The sequence below is a fragment of the Patagioenas fasciata genome, chromosome 28, assembly GCF_037038585.1.
Source record: "Patagioenas fasciata isolate bPatFas1 chromosome 28, bPatFas1.hap1, whole genome shotgun sequence".
Lineage (NCBI taxonomy): Eukaryota > Metazoa > Chordata > Aves > Columbiformes > Columbidae > Patagioenas > Patagioenas fasciata.
This window is the reverse complement of record NC_092547.1, coordinates 6,299,520-6,310,642: the sequence shown is the minus strand read 5'-3', so window position 1 is coordinate 6,310,642 and position 11,123 is coordinate 6,299,520. Positions and strand designations below refer to the sequence as shown.

The window sequence follows — 11,123 nt, the reverse complement described above, 5'->3', positions numbered from 1 at the left end:
TGCCCGAGGAGCTGCGGTGCCGATACCCAGCTTTCCTCTTCGCTTCGCACCTGTAAAACAGACAAACAACCAAACTTAGATAGAGGCAGAGGGCATATCTTCCCTCTGACACCACGCAGCGACCCACCTGCTTACGGCGCTCTGCTCGGCTCTTCCCTCGCTCTTTCGTGCCATGTTGTCCCTCTGCATCTGAAATCAAGATATTGAACAAGTCACCCAGATGCTCATCAATAGCTTGACCATTGCACAGGTCTGCTTTCTATTCAGGAATCCCACCTGACACTCTAATTGAGTCCCTAAAACACTGGGGAACGGACTGTCAGCTCCCCCGCCCACAGCTACTGCATCCCAGATGACCGCACAACCTTTGCCTACACAATTTAACACGTCAACAGATTAACCCTGGACTCCTAGAGCTCACTCCACCCGCCCCTGACTCCACACCGCCGGGCAGAGCAGCTCCGACCCGAATGCGCACGTGCGCAGACAAACGCGCCACGGAACGCTATGGACGACACGACCGCAACGGCACCGAAAACGCTCTGCAACGACAGCGACGCCAAAACCAGAGACGGCATCAATCCAAATGCCCTGCAGGGAGGCAGTGATGAGGCAAGGAGCCTCTTCTGCAACCCCAGGAAAAAGGAGCTGAACATCACGGCCCCTTATGAGACGGCGGCTCTGGCGCGCGCGCACGCACGCAGAGACGGCGGCTCTGGCGCGCGCGCACGCACGCAGAGACGGCGGCTCTGGCGCGCGCGCACGCACACACGCAGAGACGGCGGCTCTGGCGCGCGCGCACGCACACACGCAGAGACGGCGGCTCTGGCGCGCGCGCACGCACACACCCAGAGACGGCGGCTCTGGCGCGCACGCACGCAGAGACGGCGGCGCTACTTAAAAACTTCAAGATGCTGGGAAGAAGTGCCAGTCCATTAGACTGGAGGGGTAGAGAGCAGAGCTGCCGATGCAGCCCAGAACTACACCATAAAACACAACTGAGCAGAAACATCCAAAATGCAAAAACCATTCACACTTTCAGCTGCCGATACAATAAAACCGGGACCCGATTGGCGCTACGCCAATTGGCACCGGCGTTTCGAATCCCGGGATGGCACCTGGGATCCCTGTCGGGTCCCTCAAACACGATGAGACCCCGGGATCGTCTGACAGGCACAACGCAAGCCTCCCGACCTACAACACAACACTGACACTGCTTAAAAACTTCAAGATGCTGGGAAGAAGTGCCAGTCCCTTAGACTGGAGGGGTACAGAGCAGAGCTGCCGATGCAGTCCAGAATGACACCATAAAACACAACTGAGCAGAAACATCCAAAACGCAAAAACCATCCACGCTTTCAGCTGCCGATACAAGAAAACCGGGACCCGATTGGCGCTACGCCAACTGGCACCGGCGTTCCGGATCCCGGGATGGCGCCCGGGATCCCTGTCGGGTCCCTCAAGCGCGACGAGACCCCGGGATCCTCTGACAGGCACAATGCAAGCCTCCCGACCTGCAATACAACACTGACACGAGGCTGGAGCTGCCCTGCCCGGGACACGCTGGCATCGCGCTGAAGCTCCCTGAACCCTTCGCCTACCCAAAAGGGACTGTTCCTGGATCACCCTTGCCCCAAAGAGAACTTTACCCCCCTCCCTGCAGTTCCCAACCCCTTCCCAGCCCCCCAGCCTCCACTTATCTTTCAGAGGGCCAAGAGACTGAATCCATCTTCAACAGAGGAAAACACCACATGTGCTGATGGAGATCTTCCTGCATCGCCGGGTTCCTCCTCGACATCTGCAATAACACAAGAAAACACGCGCTCACTAAGCAGAGCCAGCACACAATATAAAGGCACAAAGCACATCTTTGCTCTGACACCACGCACCGACCCACCTGCTTACGGGGCTCTGCTTGGCTCTTCCCTCGCTCTTTCGTGCCATGTTGTGCCTCTACATCTGAAATCAAGGTATTCAACAAGTCACCCAGACGCTCATCAACAGCTTGACCATTCCAGAGGTCTGCTTTCTATTCAGGAATCCCACCCGACACTCTAATTGAGTCCCTAAAACACTGGGGAATGGATTGCCAGCTCCCCGGCCCACAGCTACTGCATCCCAGATGACCGCACAACCTTTGCCCTGCCCGGCACGAGCTGGCGTCGCTCTGTAAAGTTCCCTGAGCCCTTTACCCACCCAAAGGGGACTTTTCCTGGACAGCCCTTTCCCTTATCAGAACTTTACCTGCCTCCCTGCGATTCCCGGCCCCTTCCCGGCCCCCGTGCCTCCACTTATCTTTCAGAGGGCCGAGGGACCGAATCCACCTTCGACAGAGAAAACGCCACGTGCGCTAACGGAGATGTTCCTGCGTTGCGGGGTTCCTCTTCAACATCTACAGTAACGCGAGAAAACGCACGCTCACTAAGCCGTGCCAGCACACGGTATCGCGGGGTAAACGCCGACCCCTTCCGCAACACCCACCTCCTAAGTTCCTCATCGTTCCGTTCGGCGCGTCGTGTCATGGGTGCGGTCACAAACCCTCATCGCTCGTGGCACCTAAGACAGTGGGAAGCAAAAGAACTGTAGGGCTTGGAGCGAGTCCCCAGCCCCACGCTCCTCCTCGCCCCTACCCCGGCTCACCAGAAACGCTCCTCCGAGTCCAAAGGGCCCAAAAGGAGCCTTCAAAACAAGAAGGAAACGCTGAACCGAGTCACCGGGCGACACCGGGCTCCTCGACACCCGCCGCCGCCTCACCTTCTCGGCTGTTGTCCGGCGTGCGGCTTCGCCCCTCCGAGCCGATCCGCGGTACCTGCGAAAACAAAGGCACCTGCTCAGACGCTGCCCGAAAACAGCCTGCCCGCAAACAATTCCATCTCCCGCTCCTTTACCTTGGCCGCTCGCCCACCTGGCCGCCCTTGCTTTTGACTGCAACGCTGTTGACCACAGAGGTTCAGCGACCGCCTGTAAAACACAACCAAAGGACGCTCACACCTGCACCGGCAACACGGGACCTGAAACGAGCTGCTGCTTTGGCCAAACACTCGTTCCTCACCTTGCCCGAGGAGCTGCGGTGCCGATACCCAGCTTTCCTCTTCGCTTCGCACCTGTAAAACAGACAAACAACCAAACTTAGATAGAGGCAGAGGACATATCTTCCCTCTGACACCACGCAGCGACCCACCTGCTTACGGCGCTCTGCTCGGCTCTTCCCTCGCTCTTTCGTGCCATGTTGTCCCTCTGCATCTGAAATCAAGATATTGAACAAGTCACCCAGATGCTCATCAATAGCTTGACCATTGCACAGGTCTGCTTTCTATTCAGGAATCCCACCTGACACTCTAATTGAGTCCCTAAAACACTGGGGAACGGACTGTCAGCTCCCCCGCCCACAGCTACTGCATCCCAGATGACCGCACAACCTTTGCCTACACAATTTAACACGTCAACAGATTAACCCTGGACTCCTAGAGCTCACTCCACCCGCCCCTGACTCCACACCGCCGGGCAGAGCAGCTCCGACCCGAATGCGCACGTGCGCAGACAAACGCGCCACGGAACGCTATGGACGACACGACCGCAACGGCACCGAAAACGCTCTGCAACGACAGCGACGCCAAAACCAGAGACGGCATCAATCCAAATGCCCTGCAGGGAGGCAGTGATGAGGCAAGGAGCCTCTTCTGCAACCCCAGGAAAAAGGAGCTGAACATCACGGCCCCTTATGAGACGGCGGCTCTGGCGCGCACGCACGCACGCAGAGACGGCGGCTCTGGCGCGCACGCACGCACGCAGAGACGGCGGCTCTGGCGCGCACGCACGCACGCAGAGACGGCGGCTCTGGCGCGCACGCACGCACGCAGAGACGGCGGCTCTGGCGCGCACGCACGCACGCAGAGACGGCGGCTCTGGCGCGCACGCACGCACGCAGAGACGGCGGCTCTGGCGCGCACGCACGCACGCAGAGACGGCGGCTCTGGCGCGCACGCACGCACGCAGAGACGGCGGCTCTGGCGCGCACGCACGCACGCAGAGACGGCGGCTCTGGCGCGCACGCACGCACGCAGAGACGGCGGCTCTGGCGCGCACGCACGCACGCAGAGACGGCGGCTCTGGCGCGCACGCACGCACGCAGAGACGGCGGCTCTGGCGCGCACGCACGCACGCAGAGACGGCGGCTCTGGCGCGCACGCACGCACGCACGCAGAGACGGCGGCTCTGGCGCGCACGCACGCACGCACGCAGAGACGGCGGCTCTGGCGCGCACGCACGCACGCACGCAGAGACGGCGGCTCTGGCGCGCACGCACGCACGCACGCAGAGACGGCGGCTCTGGCGCGCACGCACGCACGCACGCAGAGACGGCGGCTCTGGCGCGCACGCACGCACGCACGCAGAGACGGCGGCTCTGGCGCGCACGCACGCACGCACGCAGAGACGGCGGCTCTGGCGCGCACGCACGCACGCAGAGACGGCGGCTCTGGCGCGCACGCACGCACGCAGAGACGGCGGCTCTGGCGCGCACGCACGCACGCAGAGACGGCGGCTCTGGCGCGCACGCACGCACGCAGAGACGGCGGCTCTGGCGCGCACGCACGCACGCAGAGACGGCGGCTCTGGCGCGCACGCACGCACGCAGAGACGGCGGCTCTGGCGCGCACGCACGCACGCAGAGACGGCGGCTCTGGCGCGCACGCACGCACGCAGAGACGGCGGCTCTGGCGCGCACGCACGCACGCAGAGACGGCGGCTCTGGCGCGCACGCACGCACGCAGAGACGGCGGCTCTGGCGCGCACGCACGCACGCAGAGACGGCGGCTCTGGCGCGCACGCACGCACGCAGAGACGGCGGCTCTGGCGCGCACGCACGCACGCAGAGACGGCGGCTCTGGCGCGCACGCACGCACGCAGAGACGGCGGCTCTGGCGCGCACGCACGCACGCAGAGACGGCGGCTCTGGCGCGCACGCACGCACGCAGAGACGGCGGCGCTACTTAAAAACTTCAAGATGCTGGGAAGAAGTGCCAGTCCATTAGACTGGAGGGGTAGAGAGCAGAGCTGCCGATGCAGCCCAGAACTACACCATAAAACACAACTGAGCAGAAACATCCAAAATGCAAAAACCATTCACACTTTCAGCTGCCGATACAATAAAACCGGGACCCGATTGGCGCTACGCCAATTGGCACCGGCGTTCCGAATCCCGGGATGGCACCTGGGATCCCTGTCGGGTCCCTCAAACGCGATGAGACCCCGGGATCGTCTGACAGGCACAACGCAAGCCTCCTGACCTACAACACAACACTGACACTGCTTAGAAACTTCAAGATGCTGGGAAGAAGTGCCAGTCCCTTAGACTGGAGGGGTACAGAGCAGAGCTGCCGATGCAGTCCAGAATGACACCATAAAACACAACTGAGCAGAAACATCCAAAACGCAAAAACCATCCACGCTTTCAGCTGCTGATACAAGAAAACCGGGACCCGATTGGCGCTACGCCAACTGGCACCGGCGTTCCGGATCCCGGGATGGCGCCCGGGATCCCTGTCGGGTCCCTCAAGCGCGACGAGACCCCGGGATCCTCTGACGGGCACAATGCAAGCCTCCCGACCTGCAATACAACACTGACACGAGGCTGGAGCTGCCCTGCCCGGGACACGCTGGCATCGCACTGTGAAGTTCCCTGGACCCTTCACCTGCCCAAAAGGGACTGTTCCTGGAGCACCCTTGCCCCAAAGAGAACTTTACCCCCCTCCCTGCAGTTCCCAACCCCTTCCCAGCCCCCCAGCCTCCACTTATCTTTCAGAGGGCCAAGAGACTGAATCCATCTTCAACAGAGGAAAACACCACATGTGCTGATGGAGATCTTCCTGCATCGCCGGGTTCCTCCTCGACATCTGCAATAACACAAGAAAACACACGCTCACTAAGCAGAGCGAGCACACAATATAAAGGCACAAGGCACATCTTCGCTCTGACACCACGCACCCACCCACCTGCTTACGGCACTCTGCTCGGCTCTTCCGTCGCTCTTTCGTGCCAGGTTGTCCCTCTGCATCTGAAATCAAGGTATTCAACAAGTCACCCAAATGCTCATCAACAGCTTGACCATTCCACAGGTCTGCTTTCTATTCAGGAATCCCACCCGACACACTAATTGAGTCCCTAAAACACTGGGGAAGGGACTGCCAGCTCCCCTGCCCACAGCTACTGCATCCCAGGTGACCGCACAACCTTTGCCTACACAATTGAATCTGTCAACAGATTAACCCTGGACTCCTAGAGTTCTCTCCACCCGCCCCTGACTCCACACCGCCGGGCAGAGCAGCTCCGAGCCGAACGTGCACGTGCGCAGACAAACGGGCCACAGAACGCTATGGACGACACGACCGCAACGGCACCGAAAACGCTCCGCAACGACAGCGACGCCAAAACCAGAGACAGCATCAATCAAAACGCCCTGCAGGGAGGCAGTGATGAGGCAAGGAGCCTCTTCTGCAGCCCCACGAAAAAGGAGCCCAACGTCACGGTCCCTTATGAGACGGCGGCACTGGCGTACACACACACGCAGAGACGGCGGCACCGGCACACACACACAGAGGAGACGGCGGCACCGGCACACACACACAGAGGAGACGGCGGCACCGGCACACACACACAGAGGAGACGGCGGCACCGGCACACACACACAGAGGAGACGGCGGCACTGGCGCACACACACACGCAGAGGAGACGGCGGCACGACCTAAAAACTTCTTCCCAGCATCTTGAAGTGCCAGTCCCTGGGACTGGAGGGGTAGAGAGCAGAGCTGCTGATGCAGCCCAGATTGACACCATAAATCACAACCGACCACAAACATCCAAAACGCAAGAACCACCCACGCTTTTGGCTGATGATACAATAATCCAGCACGCGATTGGCTCTACGCCAATTAACACCGGCATTCCGGATCCCGGGATGGCACCTGAGAGGCCCGTTGGGCCCCCGGAGCGCAGCGAGACCCCGGGATCGTCTGACAGGCGCGAGGCAGGCTTCCCGAGCTACACGACAACGCAGACGCAGGCTGGAGCTGCCCTGCCCGGCACGTGCTGGCGTCGCGCTGTAAAGTTCCCTGGGCCCTTTACCCACCCAAAGGGGACTTTTCCTGGACAGCCCTTTCCCTCATCAGAACTTTACCCCCAGCCCTGCGATTCCCGGCCCCTTCCCGGCCCCCGTGCCTCCACTTATCTTTCAGAGGGCTGAGGGATCGAATCCACCTTCGACAGAGCAAACGCCACGTGTGCTAACGGAGATGTTCCTGCATTGCCGGGGTCCTCTTCAACATCTACGGTAACACAGGAAAACGCACGCTCACTAAGCCGTGCCAGCATACCGTATTGCGGGGTAAACGCCGACTCCTCCCGCGACACCCACCTCCTAAGTTCCTCGGCGTTCCGTTCGGCGCGTCGTGTCACAGGTGCGGTCACAAACCCTCGTCGCTCGTAACGCCTAAGACAGCGAGAAACGAAAGAACTGTAGGGCTTGGAGCGAGTCCCCAGCCCCACGCTCCTCCTCGCCCATACCCCGGCTCACCAGAAACGCTCCTCCGAGTCCAAAGGGCCCAAAAGGAGCCTGCAAAACAAGAAGGAAACGCTGAACCGAGTCACCGGGCGACACCGGGCTCCTCGACACCCGCCGCCGCCTCACCTTCTCGGCTGCTGGCCGGCGTGCGGCTTCGCCCCTCCGAGCCGGTCCGCGGCACCTGCGAAAACAAAGGCACCTGCTCAGACACTACCTGAAAACAGCCTGCCCACAGACAATTCCATCTCCCGCTCCTTTACCTTGGCCGCTCGCCCACCTGGCCGCCCTTGCTTTGGACTGCAACGCTGTTGACCACAGAGGTTCAGCTGCCGCCTGTAAAACACAACCCAATGACGCTCACACCTGCACTGGCAACACGGGACCTGAAACGAGCTGCTGCTCTGGCCAAACACTCGTTCCTCACCTTGCCCGAGGAGCTGCGGTGCCGATACCCAGCTTTCCTCTTCGCTTCGCACCTGTAAAACAGACAAACAACCAAACTTAGATAAAGACAGAGGGCACATCTTCCCTCTGACACCACGCACCGACCCACCTGCTTACGGCGCTCTGCTCGGCTCTTCCGTCGCTCTTTCGTGCCAGGTTATGCCTCTGCATCTGAAATCAAGGTATTCAACAAGTCACCCAGATGCTCATCAACACCTTGACCATTCCACAGGTTTGCTTTCTATTCAGGAATCCCACCTGAAGCTCTAATTGAGTCCCTAAAACACTGGGGAACAGACTGCCAGCTCCCCTGCCCACAGCTACTGCATCCCAGGTGACCGCACAACCTTTGCCTACACAATTGAATCTGCCAACAGATTAACCCTGGACTCCTAGAGTTCTCTCCACCCGCCCCTGACTCCACACCGCCGGGCAGAGCAGCTCCGAGCCGAACGTGCACGTGCGCAGACAAACGCGCCACGGAACGCTATGGACGACACGACCGCAACGGCACCGAAAACGCTCTGCAACGACAGTGACCCAAAACCAGAGATGGCATCAATCAAAACGCCCTGCAGGGAGGCAGTGATGAGGCAAGGAGCCTCTTCCGCAGCCCCACGAAAAAGGAGCCCAACGTCACGGCCCCTTACGAGACGGCGGCACTGGCGCACACACACACACAGAGAGACGGCGGCACTGGCGCACACACACACAGAGACGGCGGCACTGGCGCACACACACACAGAGACGGCGGCACTGGCGCACACACACACAGAGACGGCGGCACTGGCGCACACACACACAGAGACGGCGGCACTGGCGCACACACACACAGAGACGGCGGCACTGGCGCACACACACACAGAGACGGCGGCACTGGCGCACACACACACAGAGACGGCGGCACTGGCGCACACACACACAGAGACGGCGGCACTGGCGCACACACACACAGAGACGGCGGCACTGGCGCACACACACACAGAGACGGCGGCACTGGCGCACACACACACAGCGGAGACGGCGGCACGACCTAAAAACTTCTTCCCAGCATCTTGAAGTGCCAGTCCCTGGGACTGGAGGGGTAGAGAGCAGAGCTGCTGATGCAGCCCAGATTGACACCATAAATCACAACTGACCACAAACGTCCAAAACGCAAGAACCACCCACGCTTTTGGCTGATGATACAATAATCCAGCACCCGATTGGCTCTACGCCAATTAACACCGGCATTCCGGATCCCGGGATGGCACCTGAGAGGCCCGTTGGGCCCCCGGAGCGCAGCGAGACCCCGGGATCGTCTGACAGGCGAGAGGCAGGCTTCCCGAGCTACACGACAACGCAGACGCAGGCTGGAGTTGCCCTGCCCGGCACGTGCTGGCGTCGCGCTGTAAAGTTCCCTGGGCCCTTTACCCACCCAAAGGGGACTTTTCCTGGACAGCCCTTTCCCTCATCAGAACTTTACCCCCATCCCTGCGATTCCCGGCCCCTTCCAGGCCCCCGTGCCTCCACTTATCTTTCAGAGGGTTGAGGGACCGAATCCACCTTCGACAGAGAAAACGCCACGTGCGCTAACGGAGATGTTCCTGCATTGCCGGGGTCCTCTTCAACATCTACGGTAATACGAGAAAACACACGCTCACTAAGCCGTGCCAGCACACGGTATCGCAGGGTAAACGCCGACTCCTCCCGCAACACCCACCTCCTCCTAAGATCCTCGGCGTTCCGTTCGGCGCGTCGTGTCTCTGGTGCGGTCACAAACCCTCATCGCTCGTTACGCCTAAGACAGCAAGAAACAACAGAACTGTAGGGCTTGGAGCGAGTCCCCAGCCCCACACTCCTCCTCGCCCATACCCCGGCTCACCAGAAACGCTCCTCCGAGTCCAAAGGGCCCAAAAGGAGCCTGCAAAACAAGAAGGAAACGCTGAACCGAGTCACCGGGCGACACCGGGCTCCTCGACACCCGCCGCCGCCTCACCTTCTCGGCTGCTGACCGGCGTGCGGCTTCGCCCCTCCGAGCCGGTCCGCGGCACCTGCGAAAACAAAGGCACCCGCTCGGACGCTGCTCAAAAACAGCCCGCCCGTAGACGGGCCTGTCTCCCGCTCCTTTACCTTGGCCACTCGCCCACCTGCCTGCCCACCCTTGCTTTTGACTGCAATGCTGTTGACCACAAAGGTTCAGCTGCCGCCTGTAAAACACAACCCAATGACGCTCACACCTGCACTGGCAACACGGGACCTGAAACGAGCTGCTGCTTCGGCCCGCCGCTCATTGTTCGCCTTGCCCGAGGAGCTGCGGTGCTGATACCCAGGTTTCCTCTTCGCTTCTATGTAAGAGACAAATGACCAAACTTACATAGAGCCACACGGCACATCTTCCCGCTGGCATCGCGCACCGACCCACCTGCTTATGGCGCGCTGCTCACCTCTTCTGTTGCTCTTTCGTACCAAGTCATCCCTCTACCTCTGAAAACAAGGTATTCAACAAGTCACCCAGACGCTCATCAACCGCTTGACCATTCCACAGGTTTGCTTTCTAATCAGGAATCCCACCCGACACTCTAATTGAGTCCCTAAAACACTGGGGAAGGGACTGCCAGCTCCCCTGCCCACAGCTACTGCATCCCAGATGACCGCACAACCTTTGCCTACGCAATTTGATCTGTCAACAGATTAACCCTGGACTCCTAGAGTTCGCTCCACCCGCCCCTGACTCCACACCGCCGGGCAGAGCAGCTCCGAGCCGAACGTGCACGTGCGCAGACAAACGCGCCATGGAACGCTATGGACGACACGACCGCAACGGCACCAAAAACGCTCCGCAACGACAGTGACCCGAAACCAGAGACAGCATCAATCCAAATGCCCTGCAGGGAGGCAGTGATGAGGCAAGGAGCCTCTTCTGCAGCCCCACGAAAAAGAAAAGGGAGCCGAACGTCACAGCCCCTTACGAGACGGCGGCACTGGCGCACACACACGCAGAGGAGACGGCGGCACTGGCGCACACACACGCAGAGATGGCGGCACTGGCGCACACACACGCAGAGGAGACGGCGGCACTGGCGCACACACACGCAGAGGAGACGGCGGCACGACCTAAGAACTTCTTCCCAGCATCTTG

The 11,123-nt window shown here is 60.5% G+C and overlaps 1 long non-coding RNA gene across 1 annotated transcript; it reads right to left on the bottom strand.

Moving 5' to 3' along the window:
* Positions 1-2,478: 2,478 nt before the first annotated feature.
* On the bottom strand, positions 2,479-2,812 carry LOC139825771 (uncharacterized). The gene is made up of 3 exons (XR_011735973.1): positions 2,755-2,812; positions 2,641-2,679; positions 2,479-2,556 (listed from the first exon to the last, which is right to left on the bottom strand). It is a non-coding gene; the product is annotated as an uncharacterized lncRNA (long non-coding RNA).
* Positions 2,813-11,123: the final 8,311 nt, after the last annotated feature.